The sequence below is a fragment of the Pecten maximus genome, chromosome 1, assembly GCF_902652985.1.
Source record: "Pecten maximus chromosome 1, xPecMax1.1, whole genome shotgun sequence".
In the NCBI taxonomy this organism is placed as follows: Eukaryota; Metazoa; Mollusca; class Bivalvia; order Pectinida; family Pectinidae; genus Pecten; species Pecten maximus.
The window spans coordinates 24,119,677-24,130,135 of NC_047015.1; the positions used below are offsets into that span (position 1 = coordinate 24,119,677).

The 10,459-nt window shown below is 36.7% G+C and overlaps 2 long non-coding RNA genes across 2 annotated transcripts; one reads left to right on the forward strand and one right to left on the reverse strand.

The window, feature by feature from the left end:
- The first annotated feature begins 863 nt into the window (after positions 1-863).
- LOC117323494 lies at positions 864-4,361 on the forward strand. Its single transcript, XR_004531755.1, has 4 exons — positions 864-1,059; positions 1,667-1,838; positions 2,196-2,327; positions 3,048-4,361. It is a non-coding gene; the product is annotated as an uncharacterized LOC117323494 (long non-coding RNA).
- Positions 4,345-6,229, reverse strand: LOC117323547. The gene is made up of 2 exons (XR_004531769.1): positions 5,972-6,229; positions 4,345-4,750 (listed from the first exon to the last, which is right to left on the reverse strand). It is a non-coding gene; the product is annotated as an uncharacterized LOC117323547 (long non-coding RNA).
- Between the last annotated feature and the right edge of the window lie 4,230 nt (positions 6,230-10,459).

Sequence of the window (10,459 nt, forward strand, 5' to 3'; positions counted from 1 at the left end):
CCTGAGGGGCAGGGCCAAAAGGGGTCAATATAGCTATATTGATAATACTGACTTCTTCTCTGAAACCGAGCAATGGATATCGCTCATATTTGCCTGGTAGCATTACTTTGGGGTGGGGATTCAAAATTGTACAAATGATGGGGCTGACCCCCAGGGACCTGAAGGGCGGGGCCAAATGTGGTCAATTGGGCTATATTGATATAAACAACTTCTTCTCTGAAACCGAGCAAAGGATATTGCTCATATTTGCCTGGTAGCAACACTATGGGGTAGGGATTCAAAATTGTATAAAGGAAGGAGCTGACCCCCCAGGGGGCAGAGGACAGGGTCAAAAGGGACCAATTGGTCTAAACAAGATCTTCTCTGAAACTAAGCAATGGATATCACTCACATTTGTGTGGTAGCATCCCGATGGGGTCGCACCAAAAGTCAATTTCATTTCATGGATTAATGCACCTTTTGGCATTTTTAGTATTAAAATAAAACCAATGTACATGTACCCATATAAAATGCTTATGATATATATTGACATAGCAATACCAGCGACAAATATACTTAAGCATCATTCTTGTTTCATATCTCATGAAACCAGGTGAGCGATACAGGCCCTCTGGGCCTCTTGTATTAAAGCGACTATTCGGGGAAGAAATAGGTCAAAGTTGAAAAAACGGCAAATCCATAAAGAAAATACACTCTTATGAAAAATTCTCATTGAAGTTTTGGCGATATGTAACCCCTAGAATTAAAAAATAATAATTTTCTGGGGAATCCTCTCACTGTCGAATGACGAGATAAAATGCAAATTTCCCGCTTTGGGCGCATGCGCAAGAATCTAGGCAAGTAGAACGTAAACATAAGCGGCAGAAACATTGCTTCCGAAGCCAAGAGATGTCGGCCTAGAATTGTAACGAGTTCGGCAACATAGCGACGTAAATAGAAATGGTCACAGGTCAACCCGATTATACGACTGGGGAAACAACAGACTAGGTGGAAGACATTCAATGAAGAAAATAGTTTCTCTACAAACGAGCATGCAGCACGGATTCTTCTGGATAAGTGGTAAGCCCGTAGCCTGCGTAGGGTCAGTTCTATTCTATTGCCGCACATTTTATATCGTTATCAGAATGTAACTCGTAAATGTCCTTAATTTTGTTGGCAAACAATGCATAAAGTATGTTGCTTAAGTGTAATGGTTATCAGTTTCAAGCAACATAAATGAAAAATGATCCACCTCCGTTTTATGGGGCCCCGTAAGGGGTAATTTATACGTTTTTTTTTATTGTTCGCATATCACAGCTATAGGCTATATTTATGCCACTATCATTTTAATTATGAAAAATTATAAATTGATGTGTTACTGATGATTAATGTCAGACCTATCCAGCTTACTGTTTTCTTTATTAAATACAAAATGGTGTATGTGTAAAGTTCAGTAGGACTTTCAGGACGACTATCATATTACATGTAGGCATATAGGCCTATATGTTTCAGATATACAGTTGACTCATAATATAAACGATTTGCAAATAATATTGGTGTATGGCTTCAAATACAAGTGCTGTTTTGTTCCATTCTTTGAAATGTGGTAAAAATTACGATTTGTTGGGAAAAGATTATCATTATAACTAATAGCATGCAGTACATAATTATTTTTATATTTTTCAAGTGCACTTCATTGACACAAGAAGTTCATGCAGGTGAAGACATCCCGACACCAGCTGAAACTTCTATGGGACCGCCATCACATGTGTGCACCCCTACACCAGTAACATCTACGCCTGCACATGCCCATAAAGAACCTATAGCTATAGATAGACCTCCGATGTCTCAGATATAGAGTAAGTTCTTGGATCTAACTATGTTGGATTTATAACCCCTCAAAATATACATTGATGTATCTTAATTTTTTTATTCAGTGTTCATCGTTCCGTGTTGAAGTAAACTGTAGCAGGTCACACATATGACATTGTAATTCCATAAATGTTTTTACTATTTTGTTTTTTACAACATATTTTAACTGTTAGACCCAGCACCATATTGTATGGTAGGGTGAGCAGTCAAACATACTAAATTTATATTCTGTAATTATAAACATGCTCTGCAACTGCATGTCATGAATAAATAATACACCATTTCGGGCATATATATTTGTTTTTAAAAGAATTGTGTAATTTTTCATAATTTTAATATTTCAGAGCTCAGTCATCACACTCGTCTGATTTATCTTGTGTGGAAGCATTACAATCAGACTCCCAGAGTAACATTAATGCCAGCTTGCTTTCCCATTACCAACAGAAGGCTAAAGAGGATGACACCTCATTTATTGAGTAAGTATGTTGTGTTATTTTTGATGGTGTGTTCTTATTGCTATAATAATACATTTACTTGTATATATAGTAAAGAGGTATTGGTACGCCCAATTTCCCCGCAGGACATTATGTTCTGTCACCTGTCATCCTGCATACAGTCTGTAAATGGATGACCTTGCTGTCAATGTCATTCAAGGTCACACAGGTCTAACATCCTCAATAGTAAACTAAAAGGACATTTTTGTCAATAACCAAGAAACATATAATTATAACTGTAATATGCTGCTGTGGAGGAGTACTGGGGCGGCATCCGACGTCTGTCCCGCTGTCTTTCTGTCTGGCCATCCGGTGTCCACGTTTTACTTTAAACAACTTTTTCTCAATAACCAAGAGGCACAGGGACTTGATATTAGGACTGTAGCATGCTGGTGTAAAAGGCTACCAAGTTTGTTCAAAATGAATGACATTCATTCTATGTAATTTGGGTTAAATATAGGCTTAATCTTTAAAAAAAATGGTTTCTCACTAGCAGAGGCTCTGAAACCTAATTGTATGCTGGAAGTTAATTGTTATTGATAAACCTAGCCTACTGTGATTTTGATAAAGCGGTAATCTTCATAGTATCTTCAGAAATAACTGAGATAACTTCAAAGTTGCTGTATAGCCAAGTGAGCGATACAGGTTCATTGGGCCTCTTGTTTAAATGAATTACATTGTACATTATCTTTTACTATCCAGTATACCTCAGACACATCAACCTGAACACTTGCCAATGGCTGAAGATCCCATAGAAATGGAAGAGGTTGATGTTGATTATGAGCTTGCAGAGGATGAAGGAGACATTGTGGAAACAGACACTCAAAATGATAGTGTTGAAGAAAGGAAATCCATATGCTTCCAAAGTGCCCTGTTGTAACTCACGTCAGTTCGAATACCCACAACTTGTCAAAGAAAAGCATGTGGTGCAAATATCATTCTCCAATGGAGATATGTTGGATGTGCAGTACAGTTGAAATGAATTGGAGGAGCAGCATTTGGTTCTAGTCCTGGATCCTCTGGTTCACCTACATTTTCGCAAAGGTCAAAAACTAGGCCTGGCTGACGATACACTAGCTGAAGAACTAAATTATTATCAGTGGCTTTGGGTCCATCCTTCTGATTATATCCTAATACATAAAACAATTATTATAGAACAAATCCATGTGGGTGGGAGTACTGTAGCATTCTAATGTATAAAAATAACTGTTTTTCCTTATTTTTGGTTTTTGAGTTGATACATTTTAATGCACTTATATAACTTATCTATTTTCCCTCAAATTTCATCCCAAATTTTTCTACTAAGGTTTTATTTAAGGTATGTATGCGTTTTTTGATAATTGTTTGTGGAAGTAAGTATTGTGTAAATGTGGTGTTCAATTTCAGAACATGTAGGAGGTAGGTGTTCACTTAATGGTGTATTGCAGGTGTTTACATTTCAGTACTAGTGTGTGTTTGAGAGTGTTCACTTGACAGTAAATGCAGGTGTTCTTTCAACATTGTGTGTAGGAAGTGTTCAATTATCAGTTTGTGTAGGAAGTGTTCAATTATCAGTGTGTATACGAAGTGTTCACTTGTGAGAATGTGTTTGAGGTGCACGTGTGTACTAACATTGTGTGTAGTTGTTATTAACTTATAATAACATTGTGTTCATAGATGGTTCATTCTGATAAATGTGTTAATCAAGTGTCTAGTTGCATATTTTTTCAATATTCTGTGAACTAAAATGAAATACCCCCATGTGTAATGTAAATACCTACCTAGAGAAACGGGTCTTATAACCATACCATTCACTTGGTTGGTTAAAAATTAGGTGTTCATACACATATGGGAAGTATGTTTGATGTGTGAGAGGGTCTGTGCATTTTTGGTAAAATTTAACACTTTCAGTGAGTAATAGTATAAATTGTCTCCGGAATGCTTTGGTAAAATGTCTACTGTTCTTTTTGTCTGTGTACATGCCAAAGAAATATCAAAATAAAAAAGATATGAAAAGAAATAATACAGTACTTTGTAATTGATTATCAACTAGTCAAAATAATTTGAATGATGAAGTAAATTGTGGATAACATTCATAAAACAGTAGCATACAGAAAGTCACACTACTAATATTACAAAAATATGATTATTAGCTTTGTATGATAGGAGCGCAAGGTTCATGTAGATCCCTTCTCCTTTGCTGTTGCAATGTCAGTACCCTGGCCCGATCCTCCTGCTGCAGCACAGCAACTGTACCACGTGCACCCCTTGGCCCCCTTCCTCTACCTCGCCCTCTCCATCCTTGGACTGCTGTCTGCCCCGAGACCCCTTCCTCGACCCCTTAGCCGTCCACAGGTTCCTCCCCTCCTCCTTAATCCCCTCCCCCTCCTTGGGGATGTATGGACTTGTGCATATTCATAATCTATCTGATGAGAAAGCAAGAAATTATTGTAAGAGCAAAACTGAAGGAAAAAGTTTACAATGCAATGCAACAGAAAAGTTTACTGATGAATTTTATATTGCTATGCATATCGAAGACAAAATATAAATACATTTGTATATACATGTATATTTGTATACATGTACATACTAATTCATTTATATATGTGTAACAATAGAAAACTAAAGAAATTTGCATGTTCAGCAACCATAAGTAGGTATTCTAATACACTTCAGTTAACAAGATCACATAAGCCTGGTATGAAAATATGATTAGTCTATAGCTATATACGTATGCTCTATTTGGTATATTGATTATGTTTGGTGATCATTGACAGCAGCATTCCTTTAAATGGTAATGATGGGGGTAAGACTTTGGTATCAAAAGAATTCTTCAAGTGCAAAATTTAAATAATGTTATACATACAGCAGTACTATGCAAACTATTACAACTTTCCATGGGGGAACTCATTATTCAAAATTAAACATAATTGAAATTTATTCAACATATAGAGACAAATAAAATAACAATATAAAATGGCATATTTTGAGTATTTCTTTTATAAAGAATCAATAGATCTTTAAATATACAAATAGTTTAGCTTTATTAATTGATAATAGTAAATTGAGCTGTCCAAAATTGGAAACTCTGTCCTAAACAGGGAGCTCGAGGTTGAATTGGCAATTCATTACATGAAGTTCTTCAAACTGATGAGAAAACAAAACACATATCGTCATGGAAGTAAGAATCTTGGAGCTAAGAGGCTTTGTCAATAGCCGTTATGTGCATGTGCATGTATACATGTATAACATATTGGTAATTGAAACGTTTCCCGAAGCTTCACTTCTGTCGAGAAATACATGTAGGTCTACATGCATGATATTTGATTGTTTAAATTACTGTAAGCATTCACCTCATCTACTCATATCCTGTTAAATCAATAACACTATGTCTTGATTGTTTTCTTATATATATATGCCTACACAACTATTGATTTAGTGTAAATGAATTGATCACGATATCACCGGTGACGATGACATACATTAGATTACCCCACATTGGGCCCCATCTCTGCATCGGATGCCGATTCACACCGATTTCAGTTTTTATTGTTATTATTGCATGTATTAAGTCATATGAAAACAATCTTTAGGCATAAGTCCCACACATGCATCATATATGACATGTTAATTAAGTGTTTACGTACCGTGTTACTGCTTTGACTGCTTGATGAATCGGACATCTCTAAAAATTCACGTGTTTCTGTTGACGTTTTCTCACTGCCTCGTTTTCGAAATACCACGTGACTTATAAAAATAGATATGTGTTATATTAGGACAGGGCTTTTCCCGAATTAAAGTGGTCAAAACTGGACAATGCAAGCAGAACTTGACCATCGCATTGCTGTGATAGAACTTTTGGAAGACCAGATAATGCATCTAGACTAAGTTTGTTTCCCCGAATAGTCGCTTTAATATTGTGTAAGAATTGTAGATTTGTAAGCTAGAGTCTACAAAATTGATGGTTGCTTTGATCCAGTTCCAATTTGGTTTTGTCTGTCGTCGTGCGTTGTCCCTCGTCCGTCGTTAGCTATCGTTTTTCACATTTTCGACTTCTGATTAATAACTACTGAACCATTTTTGATGAAATTTTGCAGAAATCTTTCTTGGTTGAAGGTCTATCAAAATTGTAAATTATATGGTCCTTACCCCACAGAGGCCAACAGGGTGAAATTGACTGATATTTCAAAAAAACTTTATTCACTACCACACCAAATCTGAGTCTTCAGAGGTGATTTATCAAAATCGTTAATTTCGTGGCCCCTAGCATAGGTTTCATGTTTTTCCCCTGGAGAGGTGATAAACTTTACTATATTTTATGCAGGGAAACAAGATTTTAATGCAAAACATAAAAAAATAGTTATATGTTTAAGATTCAGGAGACCATTAAGGCCCATGGGCCTCTTGATTATTGGAAAAAACTAAATTTGGGATATTTTGTCTTCTGTCTCTCTTGATTCAACACTGTCACACGTACTTTTGGCCTTAACTCGAGCATTGGCTCATGCGAGGGAGGAAGGCATTGGGTTCTGTCCTTGACAAAGACATACCAGTCTATGAAATTGGTAGGGACTTCAGATCTACTTTTTAGGTCACCTGAGACGAAGTTTCAACTGAACCAAGCCGATAGGCAGCCATATTGGATTTTGACAATTGAAGTTTGTTATCGCTATTTATCAGAAATTGCTGAAAGGATCTTTCTGAAATTTCATTTGTAGGTTGACCTCTGTGCCTAGTTATGCATATTGGATTTTGAGACCAGTCAGAAAATAACCTGGCCGACAGGCAGCCATCTTGTATTTTGACAATTGAAGTTTGTTATCGCTATTTTACAGAAGGGATCTTTTTCAAATTTCATATGTAGGTTCCCCTTGGTCCCTGGTATTGCATTTTGGGACCAATCCGAAAAAAACATGGCCGACAGACAGCCATTATCGCTAAATCTTAAAATATATAGGTTCCACATGTTTGAAAAGGAGGTACGGACAAAAGCCCCCCCGGACATTAGCCCCTAGGACAAAAGCCCCTCCGGACAAAAGCCCCTTCACACTAATCAAAAAGTGGACAAAAGCCCATTCATATAAAAAATGATATTTATTTTTTTATTGATTTTTAATTGCAAAAAAAACATATGTCATCAGTGGCTTCGGCAAAAGCCACTTCATAAAAAAAAATGATATTTATTTTTTTTATGATTTTTAATTGCTACATATACATATGTCATCAGTGGCTTCGGCAATGTAAACAACCGGTTCCAACAACAGCTACTTGAACTGTTACATAAAGTACAGATTTATATAAAGTATACCAGCTAAATTTCTAAAGAAGGGGCTTCTGTCCGGGGGGGGGGGGGGGGGGGGGGGCTTTCGTCCGGAGGGGTTTTTGTCCTAGGGGCTAATGTCCGGGGGGGGGGGGGGGGGGGGGGGGGGGGGCTTTTGTCCTACACTCTTTGCAAAGTACTAGAGGGCTGTTTCTGAATTTACACAGATTAGTAAGACGTAGAGGAAGGGAAAAGTAGAGAAAATGTATCAATCTGACATGGAACCTATCAAGATCATTCAATGGTAGGCGCCAAGCTCCCTCTGGGATCTCTTGTTAGGAAACATCTGGTCTTGTTTTCTTTGTATTTTTTCACGAGTCTCCTTACAAGTTTTTATTTTACCATCGTTTAATCAATTTTGAGTTTGAATTATGGTTTCTTCTATGTCAGAATTCTTTGTTGTTTTTGTGCTATACGACCTCAATCCACAGACGTCTTCTTCTAGTTAGTATTAATAGATAGTAGAAGTAGGGGATAGTATTTCTATATTAATACTAACCAGAAGCTAATGCCTGTGCTCAACCCCAGAAATTAAACTCTCAATATGACAATTCTTGCTGTTATATTGTCCACATTAATTCATATTTCTTGACAAAGTTTTGATTCTGTTTTTCCTTTGTGATAACTAGTGCTTTAAGTGTTGATTAGGATTAACAGCCGTTATTCTATATATGTATCACTTCTGAAATCATATAAGTTGCGGCACATTTCCACCTTTATCTGTAATTAGTTCTTGAACTTCGAAATTCACATACAAACCGACAGTTTGTGGAGTGCTTGTATCCGTGATTTTATATAGCTGTGTCGTGGTTTGTGGCTTGGTTTGATCAGATTTATTTTTAGCTGTGCCAACCTTCACCACTGCCATCTATCAAATTTTAATCGTTTCTATATCATTTTGTTATTCATACAAACTCGGTGTCACACCACTGTTGGACGTAGTTACATTGGATGGCTACTGTACGAGTGTTCAGATACAATTCTATTGTGAAGACTAGATAAGCTAGACATTTAAATTTGAATTAAATCAATGACGTCAATGTTATCCACTTAGTCATGGGGCGATAGCGAACTGCTATAATTTCTAAATGCCTTTGAAGTTTGATTAATTACTTTCTGAATACAGATACGGACTGAAATCCTTCTCAAAAAGATCTTGGATGAGTTCAACAATCGGCCTGATTTAACCGTAACTTTCTGCGTTATACACAAGTGTACATATATGGTCCCCTTTAGTTGTATTGCCATTGGACCTGATGAACACGATGACCTGAGTAAATATGGACGGATTTTCATGAAAACTTGGTATGTAGTTTAATGTCAAAAAGATCTTAGTCGATTTTGACAATCGGGACGATTATATGGTAACTTACAAAGTTATGGTCCTTTGTAGTTAGCCGTTAGCAAAAGATATGAGATCTAAAATGAGTTCGATTATGGTACCAATTTTATTGTAATTAAACTTACAGAGTTTTGTCCCTTTGCAATTTATTACCATTGGACTTTCTGAATATAACTTGAGTAAATATAAATGGATTTTGATGAAATTTGTTATGCTGTGAGCTTTATATTAATAAGATCCTGAACAATTTCCTCGTTGAGACCGATCTTATCATTTTAGTTATGGACTTTTGCAGATTATGTCCAGGTCACTGATATTGGGCCAGTAGCATGCCAGAATGAAGAACTGCTTTAAGTTATCTTACTTGTTAGTCTATATCGCTGCCTTAGTCGTGGTAGACATATCCGACACTGCGCGCATTATCTTGGGAGTGGGGCAACTGGATTGTCCGTAGTAATGTGACCGAGTGTGGTGTCTTACTGGCTGTCTTCGACAGTATTCTAGTGAGTTAGCACTATCAATGCCACGTCAGTTCGATATGATCACAAAGAGGCAGACATTAATATACTGCAGCCTCCAAAATCGCACGCACACTCGCCACACGCACGCTTATCCTTCACAGGGGAGGCCGTTTTCAAAGACCAGAGCTATCACTTGTTGACAGGACGTTCAACAATACAAAACCAAAATAAACCAGTCTACATTTGTGTATTGATAAAGGAATTCTGACAAACTGCGATTTGGAGCATTCTCTAGGGAACCTGAGGACATGTACACAAACAAAAATGTTTTCGTCGTTCGGTATAATGGATCGAGTTTATGTTTCTTCTGTTAAGTCTGTGCCCTTTACTCCGAGACCTCAGAATTTGCAATTGTAAATCTTAAAAGAATCCAATACATTGCAGCGAAACAAAGATTTGTGTTATTTTATTTTGACTATTATTGCAGAAGTTATTTCCCTTGGTTTATTTTAGTATTTTATTTTGTCCAGAGATTTCTTATTTTGCTCCCATGGTTTTCAAACAAACCTTTTCAGCGGCTAAATCCTCATGATATGTACATGTAGTTGTATTTTCCCGAGTGCCATTTGTTTCGCCAGTTTTTGCATAAAACATTGTCCTTTGTTTATTCGTTACTTTCATCTTATCTGGATACTTAATCACTTTGTTTTCAACTTTTCTCTTTTGAGTGTTTTTAGTGAAAGCAAGCGTGTCTTTTCAAAGATAACACACAATTGGAACCCCGGCAATGAAGCCGTCTGTGATTATATCAATTGTAAACATGTCAGTAGTACGTGTTACATCAAAGACATTATTCTTGCTGCGTCTCATTTATATTTTGCTGACACGGAAAAGGCTTTGTCCTTGACATCTGGAACATATTTCATATACAGTGAACTTCGTTAACTCGATCTCGAGTTATCTTAGTGTTCGAATTAAGCGAGTTTTCATTTTTGGTGCAAATTTTGTCCAA